Source organism: Convolutriloba macropyga, chromosome 6 (genome assembly GCF_964194025.1).
Source record: "Convolutriloba macropyga chromosome 6, txConMacr16.3, whole genome shotgun sequence".
In the NCBI taxonomy this organism is placed as follows: domain Eukaryota; kingdom Metazoa; phylum Xenacoelomorpha; order Acoela; family Convolutidae; genus Convolutriloba; species Convolutriloba macropyga.
In genome coordinates, this window is record NC_134473.1 from 52982319 (window position 1) to 52997789 (window position 15471).

The following is a 15471-nucleotide window of genomic DNA, read 5'->3' on the forward strand; positions in this document are numbered from 1 at the left end:
ATCTGGTCTTTGCACAACCAAAAGTTAATGACCAGTGGTCAGAGGCAGTCACAGAAGTTAAGCCCAGTAAAATTTTGTTCAGCAGAATCTATTCAATAGACTTCTTTCTTGTCTAATAATTTCCACAACTCAGGCATCACTAACTTTCTTTAAAAAAAACAGATTTGAAGATCTTTTCCTTAGATGTTAGGGGTAAAATTCATCAATTCTGGGGACAAATCCTCTTTATTTCAGTAACAACAACCAAATTATCGAATAGAATGATGCATTATTCAAAAAATGTATGACTGTCTAGCTTGTTTTTGGAGTCACTGGATGGAAAGATTTTATGCTTTTGGCTCTTCATCCGTGTTTCGGACAGTAATTATTGCCATTCTTGTGCAAAATTTTTGCTATTCAACAACTTAGAGAAATAAAGAACCTTAGATAAAAATAAATCACGCTTTCATATAATGACTTTGATCAGGTATCTTCTCCAACTCAAATAATCAAGCTACGTAATCGAGCTACCATCTGAAAGGCATAGTTTTTTCCTTCCTGTCTTTGACCCCGAAACAGTAGTCCACTCTTCCTACTGCTCTATCAGAATTTTATAATTCAGACTGAACAGTATGTTTTCACCGCCGTGCTTCCTTAGTATAATATTGGAAACTTCTGAGTGTTCGTTCTTGTTTACTTTGCCCGAAAAAGAATGGAACTGTCATTTTCATCATATAAATATAATTTATTATGTAGCTCAAATTCTGAGCCATGCTTTATTTGCCGAGAGAGGTGTGAGTGCTTGTATGTTGATAATTATGTCATAGATCCACTGAATAAGTGGAGATTTTGTAACAAGCGTGCTGAATCTAATGACAAAATAAAATTATTTCCATTAGTTTTCAACGCGCTCTTATGAAAATTAGGCACCTTTCCGCCACCTTTCTCACATGGAGTCAAACACTTGGAAAAATATTGAAACCCAATTCAGCGCTCCTTACATAATTTTGCAAATCTTTCACAAAAATTTTTGCCACAAAATTTACACAAAATTCTTTCAGCACTTCAAAACAATCAAAATTCAGCGCTTTCCGCTCATTTCTTGCATAAAGGCCAAATAACAAAAAAAACGACTTTTCACTTCGGGTTCACTAAATAATTTCAGCAATGAGAATAAAGTTGAAGTCCAAAGTTTTGACGCTGCACTAAAAAATAGAATCAGTGACCTTATTATCCTTTTCTTTACATAATCAAATTCAGAGATGCTCAAAAGGTTGCCGAGTTATTGATAGAATTGTTCTCAATCCTGAGTGATACAATTGATTCAACACTTCATTAACCTTTTCAGCATTTATTCACGCTTGATTAGATTCAAAACAAAGTGACTTTCCCCAGAGGGTAAAACACTGTCACAGGGCATATTGATTTTTTTGTCACTTTTTGTGACTTGACGTCGAAGCTCTTGTTATTTAGAATTGTAGGCTGGAATTGTGAAATGCTTTACACAAAAATGAATTAAGTCGAAGCACAGCTTATTTTTGCATCATTGAGATTTGAGTTTTTGCTTTTATAAAGACAGCTGATTTAAAAATGGGACTCCTCCGCACGCACGCACGCACATGCACACACACACACACACACACACACACACACACACACACACACACACACACACACACACACACACACACACACACACAAGCACACGAGAGCGCACACACATACACACAACAAAGTTGATTACTAGATTATGAGACGCGCCAATTTGAAGAAAAAAATTAATTATTGTTAACATTCTGCAGTTATATTAAACAGCTCTAATTGAAGCCGTCAATATTCATTTTGAGATTGAAGAGTATCAAGCGTGATCAAACTGCTAGCGCAAATGAGAAAAACATAGAGCAGGACATGTCCGAAAATACCATTCAAAAAATGGACTATTCGAGCTAGATAACGGCCTAAGCTCGAATTCCAAAATAAAGTAAAACAATAACCTTTATTCAAGATATCAATAACTATTTTTAACGATAAGATATGTTCCGATCACAAATAATCATATACAGTTAGCTCAGCTAACCCACAACGTTGAACAATCTTGAGCCAAGTTAAGATGTATAAAGTTGCTCGGGCGGCCAAAAAGCTAGACAAAACCTGTTAGCTTTTTTGCAAAACAGTAGTGGTCTATTCAGTTCATGAATGACGTAATCTGACCTTGTTATGGCTTAAAAATTAAACTAATTGATGTGTTTTGTTATTCAAATAATATTCAAATAATTCTATATCTACGTCAACTTTCTCTAAACCTTGCTGGTTTAGCTTAAAACCGCTCTCAAACGGTTCTTTGCTCAGAACACAAGTATATTAATACGAATTTTGCTTCGTAGGGTTCGACGTGGTCGGGGCTCAAACCACCAATCCTGAGATTGAGAGTACGGTACTGCGCTGTGGGTGCTTTTTTTGTTACGCATACAATTTAATTATACTCACTTACATTTGTCACTGCTTACAATTCTCGCAGAAAAAAATTCTCGCTTGCTTTTAATTTTTATTCACAACATGGACCAACGAGAACACGAAAAAGTACCCCCTTAGAAAAAACAACTTTTTTTAGTGAAAAAAGTCATTAAAAAATACACAATTAGTACACAAACACTACAAAAACAGAACAAACTTTACCATTTGTTTTAGAAAAAACGTTTGTCAAAACCTTTACGTCCAGAAACGGCAACATCGATAAAATTGTGCAAACTTGGACCTTAGACATTTGAAGCTAACTTTTTAGAAAATTAAAGAAAGGCAGTAAAAGGATCACACAAGATATTTGGCAATAATCAGCTTTCACTGGAATTTTTGAAAATGAATAGAAAATATTAAAATGACTTAACCCTTTTTAGTGCCTTTAATAACTGCCGTAAACCAGACTTCGTGAAGTCAACAAAATATCAAGTCAAACAAAAGCAATAAAAAACAAAATGACTGAAAATAGAGTTAAAAATGAGTATTGTGAATACAGTCCAGGTCGAAAAAAAACAAAATCAGAAGAAATGGGAACAAATATAAATTGCATCATCAAACGTTGATTCAATTTTTCCCCATTTCAACTGATTTTGTTTTTCAACTTTTACTGTGTTCACAAAATAGCTTAAATTGTTTCAATAATGTTAGGTCGATTACATAGCTGAATATGTCAAAATCAGAAGTCGAAATTGCGGCCTGGTTAAACTCACAATCTAAACGCAAACAAAAAAAATAGAGCGCATAATTATCCGCTGTATGAGAATATGACAACACGGGTTTTTCCTGAAACTCATTCATATTTTTTTTTCAAAGTTTAATAATGGCATGAGAACAATTGTTCTCTTGGTCAAATATCAGCTTTGATACAAATTTTTTCTTAGAGAATCTCTATCAAACACACGCGCGCAAGCAAGCGTACAAAACATGGCATGCATAATTACACATAAACACACGTAACGTTTGGGATTGTTGTTAAAATATTGCTTTCATAAATTGTAATTTCTGTAAAACTGAAGAGTAAAAAAGTTCAAACTGAATTTTCTTCCCAGCTCAGAAAATTTAAAAATTTTACTTCAACAGATCAATTCAGATCAAATTTTTAAGTGCTCGTGATTGATACGATTTTCAGTTCTGCAATCTAGAGGCAAAAGTTGGCGTTCCAGTCCCCAAAATTGCAGTTGGCACAAAAAAACAGAAATTTGTTGCGGTAAGCTTGCATGATAATTAAGCATTTATAAAGGTTTTGAAAATGCAAGAGATATTGTTGCATCTCCAAAATTTTAGCTTAATCTTGCAAATTAGATAAAAGTTGTTTTTTATAACGTTAAGAAATCAAAACTTTTTTTACTGTTTTTATTGTTGTTCTAGTTTTCAATTAGAACGCGTAATACTTTTTGGCAGTATGTGATTTCTATTGTAGGCTGATCTCTTTTATTAAGCAAAAGCGAAAAAAAGAAAATTACTAAAAACGTAGCTGAAAAAACTTCCAGCAACGTTGATCCTGTGAATTTGGTGAAGTTGTTTCATATTTATCGGAGTGCAGGTTTGATTTTTTGAAATTTTTTTGGAAAGATTTTATAGACACACCAGATTGCACTTCTTGTAAATAATCCAGGGTTACGTTACTGATTGGACTAACTGTACAACCAAACTTAAAAACTTATCTTTCATACATTAGCCGCAATTGCCAATTCAACATACAAAACAAAGGTTTCCAAGAAAACCTATGGAGGGCATTTAAAAATTATCATTCATTTTATAATCATTTTTACATGGACGCTGGAATTCGAGTCGGCCACAAAGCTTTGCAAGTTGGTAAAAATTGATCTCTTGACGTGTTTTCAGTGGTCCATTTTAATTTAAATGTTTTTATATTACAGACAAATATCACTGCCCGTATTAGAATGTTGGAAACAAAAGGGCCCGAGAAAGTGTTTTCTGCTCTCACAAAAACATACTTTATTTTCAGTCATTTATTTGAAATAACACTGCCTCTTTTTTAAGTTTAATCCAAATCGAAAAAGCATTGGGTTTACTTTGAAGTATGAAGTTTCCTAAACGAAAAAAAAACGGAGCTTTTAATCAGCTCTATCGATTTAATCATTGATCGAATTGTATAATATTTTCTAAATAATCCAATAATTGAGCCAGCAAAAAATGTTTTTTGCCAAAAAATTTAAAATTGATTGAATTTTCTTTTAATTAGAGTTGTTCACAGTTCCGATATGTGCAATTATTTTAGTTGAAGGAGAAAAACTGTGTCAGCAAGCCTTTGTATTGATAACACTTGAATCTGTCTGTAAATGAAATGCTAAATCTTGATGAAACCGACATACATTTTTCGCCAGGTCGATTATTTGACCTTTTTCAATTTCAAGCACTCATATGAATTCAAGCTTATATCTCCATAAGTATCACTGTGTTGAAACTCTTTCGTCAACTCAACAAAGTCTCGATTGGCATAAAATGCCTTCTCTAATTAAAGTGTGGGGAAGGCTAATTTTTTTTACCCGTTTGGACCATTTACCATATAAACTATGGCCTTCAAAGTCATGGTTTAGAGGGGCGAGGGTTGATCGTACAAAATTGTCATTTAACCGAGACGAAGAAAACAGAAAAAACAGAAATTTTTTTGCAAATTGGTTTTTTTTCTTCATTTTTAGGTAACTAATGTTTTCTACCTTAGTGATTTCTTCAAGAGGTCGTGCAAAATTGAATCGATCAAAAAGAAAAAGCAAAAAATTTTTCATTTTTTGTTGCACTGAGCCAAAATTGAGCTGCTTGTATTGAAAAATTTCATAATGGAGGTTGCAAAATTTTTATGAGGTAAAACTGATACTATAGCAATCTGCCCTTGACTAGAATATTGATTGGCTTGTTTTTTGACATTTTTATCTTTTTTCTTTTGACGTTTTTTGAAATTATTTGTATATTTTTGATCTCAGTTGTAGCTATTTCCGCTTTCCTCTAAGCTGAATTTCAAATGCTAACTACTCTTAGTGATTCTTTTTGTTAGTTTATTTTCCATTTTTTAAAAGCATCTTTTTTTGGTCAGTCACCTCAAAGTTTATTTCGAAAGGCGGTGAAAATTGATGCTCAAGAGCATATTACCGAATTTATGTTTAAGTCTTAGTTTTTTTGCTACTATGTGGAATAACACAAATTAAAGCGCGATCATTAGGGCATTTCGAATAAGTTTTTCTGAAAATTAAGTTGGGAATTAAATAACCGCTGGTGGGCCCTAGGAAATTTAAATAGCCATTAAATAAGTGCCCAAAGCGACATTCCTTCATCATTTGTTGACACGTCCTGAGATTGAACAAACGCTCCCATTCTCAAAGCTCATTTCAAAAACAAAATAATACCTTAGGGTCAGAAACAGGGTTAACGATATAAACGTTTACTCTCACAATATGTAATGAAATTTGAATGTAGTCATTAAATTAATTGTCACATTAAAGTTAATATATGTTTTCTTTCCAAACTTGAATTTGTGTTCATTTTTACTTGATCCTAACTCAAATCTATTTTAAGAACCTTTTCTAATTAATTTCCTTAAAGCAAAGTAAACAGTTTTATACGTTAATTTGGAAAAAATAGTGATAAACAGAGGCGAAGCTATTTATAATTTTCGGGGGAAGATAGCCAACACATTTTTATAACAAAGTAAACAGTTTTATCAGATAGTTTGAGAAAAATTATTTTGAAAGAGAGGTGAACCTATTTATTATTTTGGGGAACAACCAACACGTTTTTATAACCATAATAGCCATGCTTCCTTCTCAATAACAGGCAAAATTTACAAATCTCCGGTCATAAAACCATAAAAATTTCCTAACAGTCTGAAAACCACGAATTTTAATTCGTGGGTCATTTTGGTCAGTCTATACAATTCACAATACAGACTATGTTGACAGTATGTACTGCGACTTCTGTACGCAAATTTCTTGTTATCACAAGTGATTAAAATTCCAGGGCGTGGGGCAAATTAAATTAGAACGGACAATTGTTCGTCCCTCTAAACGTGTGGTCGTCTTATAGGGCAAAGCTAAAGGAGAAAATGGGTTGGGGTTGTTTAGTATTCCTGCTTGTATTGCCCAAAACTAATTGGGTAACAATTTGTGTGGGAGAAGCTTAAGGGGAATAATGGTGGTTTTGCCCTTTCGAGGTGGGTTTATTACCAGAGCAATGGCCAGTTTTTACGAGCTGGACAAAATAGTCTATTAAAGTCAATTATTCATGACAAGAACATAATCTTTTTTCTGTCAAATTTCTGCAATTATTGAGTAATTTTGATCATTTTTGATCAAGTTATGGCGACAAGGTTGTTCAGTACGGTTTAACCAAATATAAACAAAGCTTATCAGTAAATAAAAACAAAGGTTAATTTTATCTGCTCCGCTGGTTTAGAAATTTACCCTGTTTTGTTGGGAAAACTCCCAAATTTATGCAAAATTAGCACCTCCTACGGTATTTGGTATGCTTATTTAGCCCGATTGTTATTTGATAGAATTGAATTATTATCATTTTATTCGGGTGAAACACAACAAGGCTTACTAAACGAATATCAAATCATAATAAACAATCGCCCTTTCAAATTTGTTACCTTAATCGGAGACACTGTATTCACTGCTGTTATGTTGACACAAAACAAGTTCAATTACAATTTTTCCTCTTAATTACAACTGACCACATAAGTTACCTTTCAAACCGTGAAAATGTCCGGGAAAAATTTTGACAAACTCAGCCGGAAATAATTCAAATCTTCATAACAAACCCCTTTGGGAAAATCGGAAAATCTGGAAAAAGATCGAAGCTATCAAAGCAGATTCGAGAAAAGCATTTTATTTTGATTCCAAATAGTTTGTGCTCTTTCTTTTGAAAGGCGCTTTCGAGGGCAGGTGAAAATCATTGTGTCTTAGGAGAGTGGGCTGAGCAAGAAGTGAAAAGATAATTGACATTTCGAACTTTCACCGCTTTAAATCTCCCTGTTGAAAGCAAGGTAAGATTATGTAACCACAGTTTGCAAGATAAAAATTAGTCTAGGAGCTGTATTATCTAACTTAGGCGTTATTATGGTAAATAGTCTGTATTATAAATTTGACAATTAAAAAATATTGGGCATTATTTGAGAATTTGACCTTGAGTGTTTTGTCCTGACACTTAAATTTTTAAAAACTATTAGACACCAAAATCTGGACACATGATCCTTTCATTGGTTTTTCAGTATAATACTAATAGAAAATGTTTTTCAGAGAGACTTGAATTTTTTTTATCAAAGACCTGACAGAAAAGTTTTGCCAGGTACCTTTTTATGGCTTAGAACGGCTTTGATCAGAAAGTCTTGATCAACCATGGCATCATCTGATCACTGCTGATAAGACCCCTTGTAAAAATTTTCGTCAGATCCTAAAGGATAAAAATTTTAGAATCACTTGAGTTCCTGAGAAGAATATGGTCCACTCAAGGCATTTTTTCTCTAGATTGTTATTCCCCATATTTTGAGTGTAATTTGGCTGCTAGGCTTCGCGATTTTTAAGAACTCCTATATATTAAACGTAAGACAAGACAAAGGGCCGAGTTTGATGATAGCCAATAATGCATGTTTAGGAAGGAGAAAAAAAAGCATTTCTAACAAACACAAAAGTACACGTTTAATGGGACTCTGAGATACCGGGGAAAACTTTTATGGAGCATCTTAAAGAGAACACAGTTTTAATAGAAAAACCGAATTAGCTTTCAGCAGATTCTGCATCCTTCCCCTATAGTATTCAGAAGTTTTTTGAGTAAAGTCAAATTTTCTTGTCATTATTGTGACCTTCTCTTTCAACTGGAATTAATTATGATTTTGTTTTGTTACAGAACACCGGTCGAAAAACAAATTCCTGTATATATATATATATATATATATATATTGATTCAACTCAAATGACATGTGACCATGTTTCAGCTCCTAATCTTTGCATGTTTAAGCTCTCGTTAAACATGCATCCTAAGTACTCCTAACGTGCGTTTTAAGAGGCGTTATGTCACCATGTTGAAGCTCTTTTTCTGCACAAGTCTTAGCGGTATGTAAGCATACGAAATAGCGAAACCAAAAAATTCTTGGTAAAAATTACTGTTACATAGGGTAAGAGAGGCCAACTATTCGCATCGGTAGCGTAAGCGGTAAGATGGCTGTTTAACGCAGGAGGGCATATGTTCGAACCCGAGTTGGTTCGCAATATAAAGCTTAATTTTTTAGACTTCTTATCCTTTAAATCATTGTCTTGTAATTGTTTTGTGGGCTCTCTAGTATTAAATAAATGAATGAATGTAAACATTTTAGATTTGTTCAAAACCGATCTCCAATGCATGTGAATCTGGCTAGACATGGTTTTAACATAAACATAACGAAATTAAATAATTTCCTAATGTAAAAAATAATAGAGCTCCGTTGAATGTTTACATTAAATTGAAGGATGTCTCAAGCTGTTTTCTTTTAGTCAAGTTTAACAGAAAATACACGCGTCTTGAAAACTAGGAATTCAAATTTTACGTGAGACACTTGCGAGCAAGTTTGTGACCACTTTCTTTCACCGAGAACTTTGATTACTGTTCTTGCTCTTGACGATGGTGTATCTGATTAAACTAGAAACAAAGTCGCATCTAGCCAAGATTACTGGTTCTTAAGTGCGATAAAAAATATTTCGAAAACGTCCCGAAAGGCGATCTGATTTCACACCCAACAGTGTATGTTTACTACATTTTTATCGAATACTCTTTTTTAACTAACTTTTCATGTTTAGGATTCTTTTCATGTTTCAAAAAACCGAACCTAAAAAATGTGAACACTTGAAATAGAACAAACACATTGATCTTCAATAACATTTGCGCACAAACCTTTTTTGAATGCTCTTTAAAAATTGTGTTTTTTTTTCATTTTTTGTTTATATTGTAAACTTTTGCACATTTAACCATAAATCTGGAAATCAACAATTACTGAGGTTACCATTCGTTCTAGTTGCGAAAACAAGCAATTTTAGCTATAAGTGAAGGTACGTTCGCACGTGCTTCGTAATAGCTACTCGAACGCGTGAGCGTTTAACTGATGTATGAATAAATTGAAACTGACAGTTAGCTGACACTAAATTTAGTGACATTTTAGTGACATTTGGCTGACACTAAATTTGTTTTTGAAGTGCTAAATAACTGTCAAAATTCAAATCTCTGTAAAAAAAGTGCTATATCTATATAGTTAACGCCGCAATTCTTTCGGTAGATTTTTTCAACTGTAACAGTTTCGTTTATCCATTGCAGTTATTGCTTTTGTTATTGGCATGAAATAGCCGGTATAAATTTCTAAAAAAAGAACAATAGATAGAAAACGGGTTTGCTCATCTGTCAAATTATTTATTTTACTGTTTTGAATTTCTGATAGCAGGTTCACCTTCAGCGAGAAAATTTGGTTATTATATATGCTTTTCTTTCCCATATCCAGCGCAAACTTATCATCAGTTATTAAATATTAACCCCCATTTTTTTGTTCTGTATTTTCTGCTCACCTCTTTGTTCTGTTACCAATTATATCATTTCTATACTAATTGAACATTTGTACATGATTAAGCTCATATAAGTTTTTGATAGCTTACCCTATTTATTTGGATTCCCAAAAAGCTGTAAGCATTAATTTAATAGTTTCAACTGCTGAATTAAAAAAAAACTGTTTAGCATATAAAAGTAAAGGTTGAAGTTTTCGATCTCGTATAGCTAATAGTTGGTTTAACTTAAAAAAAGAGACTTCTTAGTTTTTTGAGAATTGTTTTTGAGATCTGTAATTTCATCGATTTTCTTTTATTCTTCTTGCGAGTCAATTGTGCGAATCAATCTAGCAGGTCTTTTTCTCTGTCAAAATTTCCTTTCCTACGTCTATATGACTCAATTGAACAAAAATTTATCAACCATTATAAGTGCCTTCTCCTAGTTTATAATTCTTTTTGGTCCGATTTATTCAACCTGGCGCATCTTTGCAACCAACAAAAATTTTCAAACCAAAACCCCAAAGATCTCTAATTTTGAGCATTATTCTCTGTGAACTTTTCACCCAAAAAAGGTAAAAAATGGGGAAGAAACTTTAATATAGCTATGACCGAGCAGATAATAGGTCCGAACACCGTGACGTAAAACCTAAAAAAATTCGTTGATTATAGATTTTTGGGATCTTTTCAACAATTGCCCCTCCTTTTGTAAAAAGGGGGTCTATTCTTGCATAGAATTTAAGCGAGCGACTTTTTAACCAATCAGAGACGACTAAAGGTTTTCCACGTATGCGTACACTATGTTAAAGTGAATAGAATAATATACGCCATGCTATGGCAAATAGCCGGCTTAGAATACAGAGCGAAAAGAATTTCCGACTCGCGGTTCGGGGGGGGGGGGGGGGGGGGGGCGTTTCGCCGCAATAACCGATCCGCAATTTCCGGATTACATCCCACAGTGCGTGAGAGGCATGGCCCTGAACAGCGGTCCGCAATTGCGCTCAAACTGATATTCGGCTATATAAACTGTAGGCCAAGTAGTATTATGGTAAAGTATAGCATAGAAGGGGTGGCGATTCTCTACTAGGTACCAAAGGGGGGCAATTGTTGAAAAGATCCGATTTTTGTATAAAAATTGATAGGAGCTTCCTCAGTTGAGGCTCAATTTTCAACTGCAATAAAACTTTAAAACCGTCAATATATTTTTTGCAAATATGAGACTAATTAACAGCTGTTGGTCGATAAATTACCGTCTTTACTCTAAATTAGTTTCTATGTGGGATCGGAAATACCGGAAATAATTAATCCGAAAAAACCGTTTTGTTATAATACATTGTGATGAGCACTTCCAAACTTATTTTCTGATGTTTAGTTTTTCAATTTTAACGTACCAAAAGTGAGTTTAAAACTTTTACTTTTCCAATACGTGATTCCTAGCGCCATAGGATTGACATTAACCATTTCTGCTTGACAGCTAACTTACGCCTTTATCTGCAATGTAATGTAATTTGAGCATCAATAAATTATCAAAAATACAAACATCTCTCCCATTATTTCGCTATTTTTTTCCTCAATTTTGATTGTTGTTTTGAATTGCGAGTCAAGGACGATTGATGATGACACTTTGCTTCTTTACAATTTCAGTCAGTGTCATTGATTGTTGTTTTTGTTGTATTTCATTTAAAACAAGAAATGTAGCCAGTGAAAAAAAAATTTTCGGTTGAGCTGCTGATTACAAATTTATATCAGACATACTACAAAGAAAATTGTTTTTTTTTTGTTCATCATGTTGTTCTCTGGGAAAAAATACTTTCTACTGCAAAAGTATAAACGTATTACATATCAACGCAATTTGATCGTGATTTATAGAAATGGCTCAATGGAGTTACAATCTAAAAACATTTGTCAATTTTTGCGTGTTTTCATTCCTTCCGAAATATAGCTGGTGGGTTCGATCATTAGTTGTTCATAAATTGTTTAAATGAATTTTCAGCTCTCTAAACTTTGGGAACCTGTTTTTATACTGTATTCATATAAGTTTTGATAACCGAAATTTTGCTGTTTTAGAATTATTTTATCATCTGTTTTGAAAATACAGAAGACCTTGTTTGTTCGTTTTGGCAAGTTCTTCTACATAATTTTGATAATCATAACTTTGATAAACGCTTCTATTTTTACTTCTAATTTTCACTTGCCATAAGCCAACACTATTAATTTATTTTTGAAATTCTAAGCATAATATTGTTACGGTCCTTTAAGTCGTTTTCTTCGCCATTTTTTTTTAGTCAGATTCTGGTATATAACAATACAACACTTTTAAACTTAACTGATTTTGTTAATATTGAAAAAGTCTCTTTAAGTTCTTATAAAAGTTGCGGTGTTTCCGTAACAATTTGCCACAATTTATTATGACAACTGAGAGCTAACGGAGATATTTGGAAGAATTTGTATGGTCCAATTTCCTTCAGAAATTAGGATTTCGTACTTCGGGTAATTTTCATCATTAACAAGTTGTTCTATCTACTTTGCAACTATATGAACTAACTGTTAAGTCGATTGAGGAATCAATCTATCGCAAGAAACATTCGAACTTCACAAAATTAACCGTCTGATACTATTGATTTAAGTTTAATTATAGATGTTTTTTGAATCGTTCATTTACTCCAACTCTCCAGTGACTCTGATGCAATTTCAAATAATTATGAATACGTACTACATTCTACTGTTGTTGAGCAGCTTCTTCTTGCTATAACTTATCTATTTTATTTGTCATTTATTTCAAGACTTTTAGAGAAATTTTGCTCAATTTTCTGAATGAATATAGTCTAAAAATTTTTTGTGATAGTGACTGTCGTCAGTCTCTTGCTTCAGAATTGCTTTGTATTTTTTCCTCCTATGTACTTCTTTTTATGGTTTTCATTGTCTGTTCAGGCCACGTTTCTGTAATGATTTTCAAGTGACAATTTTGATTGTTTTAAAACATGAAGACAATTAAAAACCAGTTATACTGTGGCTTAAAAGTTTGTTAAAACTGTTTTAATGTCGTTGAAAAAACAGGTTTTAGCTAGAGTTCGGTGAGCAAAAATATAGATTTTTGTACATAGGCTGCATTTTTTAACTTCTGTTTTCATTGTAACTTTTTTTTATTTGTCATTATTTGGATTTGATATTTAAGCTAGATAATAAGTTTTTGTCTGGGACGACTCTTTGAGTCGTTTTCGCGATGCTCTCGAGTATGTGTATAGTCGTTGCTTGAAACCGAAAACATTGAAAATTTGTTTTCACAGCTAAATTGTTATTGTTCTGACACCTCTTGATGAGGGGGGGGGGAACTATATACTCAACTGGGTTGTTTTTTTTGTTCAGACAATTTTGACCGATCGATATATTCATCGTAGAGAGTTGTGATTGGTATAATTCAAAAGCCCGTCAAGCGGACAATATGGAACTAAAAAGATTTTTCTAAATTTCGTTTTCTAGAACCAGTTATCGTGGTTTTAATTTCTGTGAATATTAGACCGATTTGTGTTTATTTCATACCCAATTTGCGGAATTTTTGCCTAAAATTTCGTCAATTTTGCTATAAAAAGTGTAAAAATTGTTATCAATAGTACTGATGATTTTATTTTCAAAGACAAAAAAATATTTTTGACAATTTTGATTTAATTTTTCTGCTTAAATTTTGGCTAAAAATATCAAAATTCGTCCCTTTTCATCAAAAATTTAGCAAAATAAGTCTCTATAGTACACTTCAATTAATTTTTCCGGAAGTACACACCCAACAACAAAAAACATAATCTATGTAAACTACAAAGGGAGCTGGTTTTAGTTCCACTTCCATTGGGAGTACTATGGAATTAAATTCCGTGTTTTGCTAACTTTACTCTGTGATTATCAAAACGCAACATTTATTTTTGATCTTTTAATTAACAAATTATATAGATAGACAACGTCCAAAAAATTGAGAGTTTTTAATGGATAAACAGTAATAGCAGGGCTAGCTATGGTCCAATCTTTGACTGTTATATTGCAATGAAAAATTCGGATTGTAATCAGTCAAGCTTTTTGAAAAATAACACTAATTTTTTTTCATGTTATTTAAAGAACAGTACAATTTAAATAAAATCTCACTCTCAAGAGAACTAATTGGATACCTAAACTTTCTCAAATTAATATTTCTAGTTTCTATTCAAAAGCTTAAGATCGTTTTGACTTAAAAATATTTTTTTGAAATAAACAATGGCTTGCTAAAGCTTGCCACTATTTTTTTAAAGTCAATTTGAAACAGAGTGTCCGCCAAGAACTAGTGCCTTCCGTTTTTCTTCATTCTATTGAATTTAAAGTTAATCTTTTTTTGTTGTTTTATGCGTTAAATTCTGGTGCTCTGGCTTTGATAGTACTAGATTTCCCATTATCTTTTATTTTTAGGCATTGGCCTGTTTTTCAAGTTTTTTATCGTTTGTCACATTATCAACGTGCTGGCAATTCAAATATCTCATTTTAAGCGTTCAACATAAGGCACATTTGAGCACATGCAAGTCTATAAAGTAATAGATTATGGTTTTAACAGCTTCGACTCCCCTTTCTCGCAGATTTTAATTGAATTTTTTACATTTGTCTTTAACTCTCGTTTTTGCCTTGTCCTTTTAATTGCATGAAACTTCCTGGACGGTGACAGGTCTCGCTGGTTTCTCATGTAGGAACAATTGAGCCTATATTCTGATTTGAGTAGATAGTTGGTGACCTTCATTGCTTTGAAAACTATTGTTTTAAAAAATAAACATTTTAGTCTACTTAGCATTTTTCTCTACTTGTTACTTAGTCTCCTTAATAACAGGTCACATAAGACAATATTGTTGTAGTAGGATGATGCAAAAGTACGAAATTTATTGTTTTCAAAGAATTCGTTACGAACTAACTGCCTTCGACACGGGATTTCGCAAAGAAGGTAAACTTATTTTTGGTTTTTGTCTTAATTTGGCGTTTTTATTTGTAGTGGTAAAGCGTACTCTGATTAATTACAGGTCTCAAGCGCTTCCTGTGGACGAATAAACGGACCTCTTTATTTATTTTTTTGAGCTAATCGTTTTCATGACTTTGAAAATAATTGTTCTCGAAAAATACCGAGGATTACTAAATTTGTTTTTATTTTTTTTCTTTTTTTTTGTTTTTTTTGGCACCTATTCCTATTAAAAAGAGGTCGAATACCACATTATTTGCGCTTGAGAAAGGCTCAATTGAAATTTTTTTGAGGGGACATATATCGTTTTACGGCTTTGACAGCTTTTGCTCTCAAGTTTCAATTGAATTTTTTTTTGTCTCTATTTGTTGTTCTTCTTGTAACCACATAAAAAATTTAATGATGACAGGTCTTATTGCCCTCCTGTAGGGGCGTTTGTCATCATAACCATATTGGATGATTTCAAATGCTATTTAACGGTTTTAAGCGTTCAACATA

General features: G+C 32.8%; 3 protein-coding genes across 14 annotated transcripts in view; 2 read left to right on the plus strand and 1 right to left on the minus strand.

Annotated features, from left to right (window-relative positions):
- Positions 1–15471, plus strand: part of LOC142341755 (protein XRP2-like) — a 525423-nt gene that overhangs the window by 224316 nt on the left and 285636 nt on the right. The gene's annotated exons all lie outside the window — the stretch shown is intronic.
- The window catches only part of LOC142341757 (serine/arginine-rich splicing factor 4-like), a 340718-nt gene that overhangs the window by 180094 nt on the left and 145153 nt on the right, over positions 1–15471 (minus strand). The window lies entirely within an intron of this gene.
- LOC142341750 (acid-sensing ion channel 1A-like) overlaps positions 1–15471 on the plus strand; it is a 148860-nt gene that overhangs the window by 86342 nt on the left and 47047 nt on the right. The window contains exon 1 of one of the 10 annotated variants that reach the window (XM_075392927.1): positions 6716–7498. The exons of 7 other annotated variants lie outside the window; for them this stretch is intronic. The gene's annotated coding sequence lies outside the window, so the exon portion shown is untranslated. Of the gene's footprint in view, positions 1–6715; positions 7499–15471 lie in introns of those variants that run through there. 2 more of the 10 variants (XM_075392937.1, XM_075392938.1) reach the window with 2 other exon arrangements.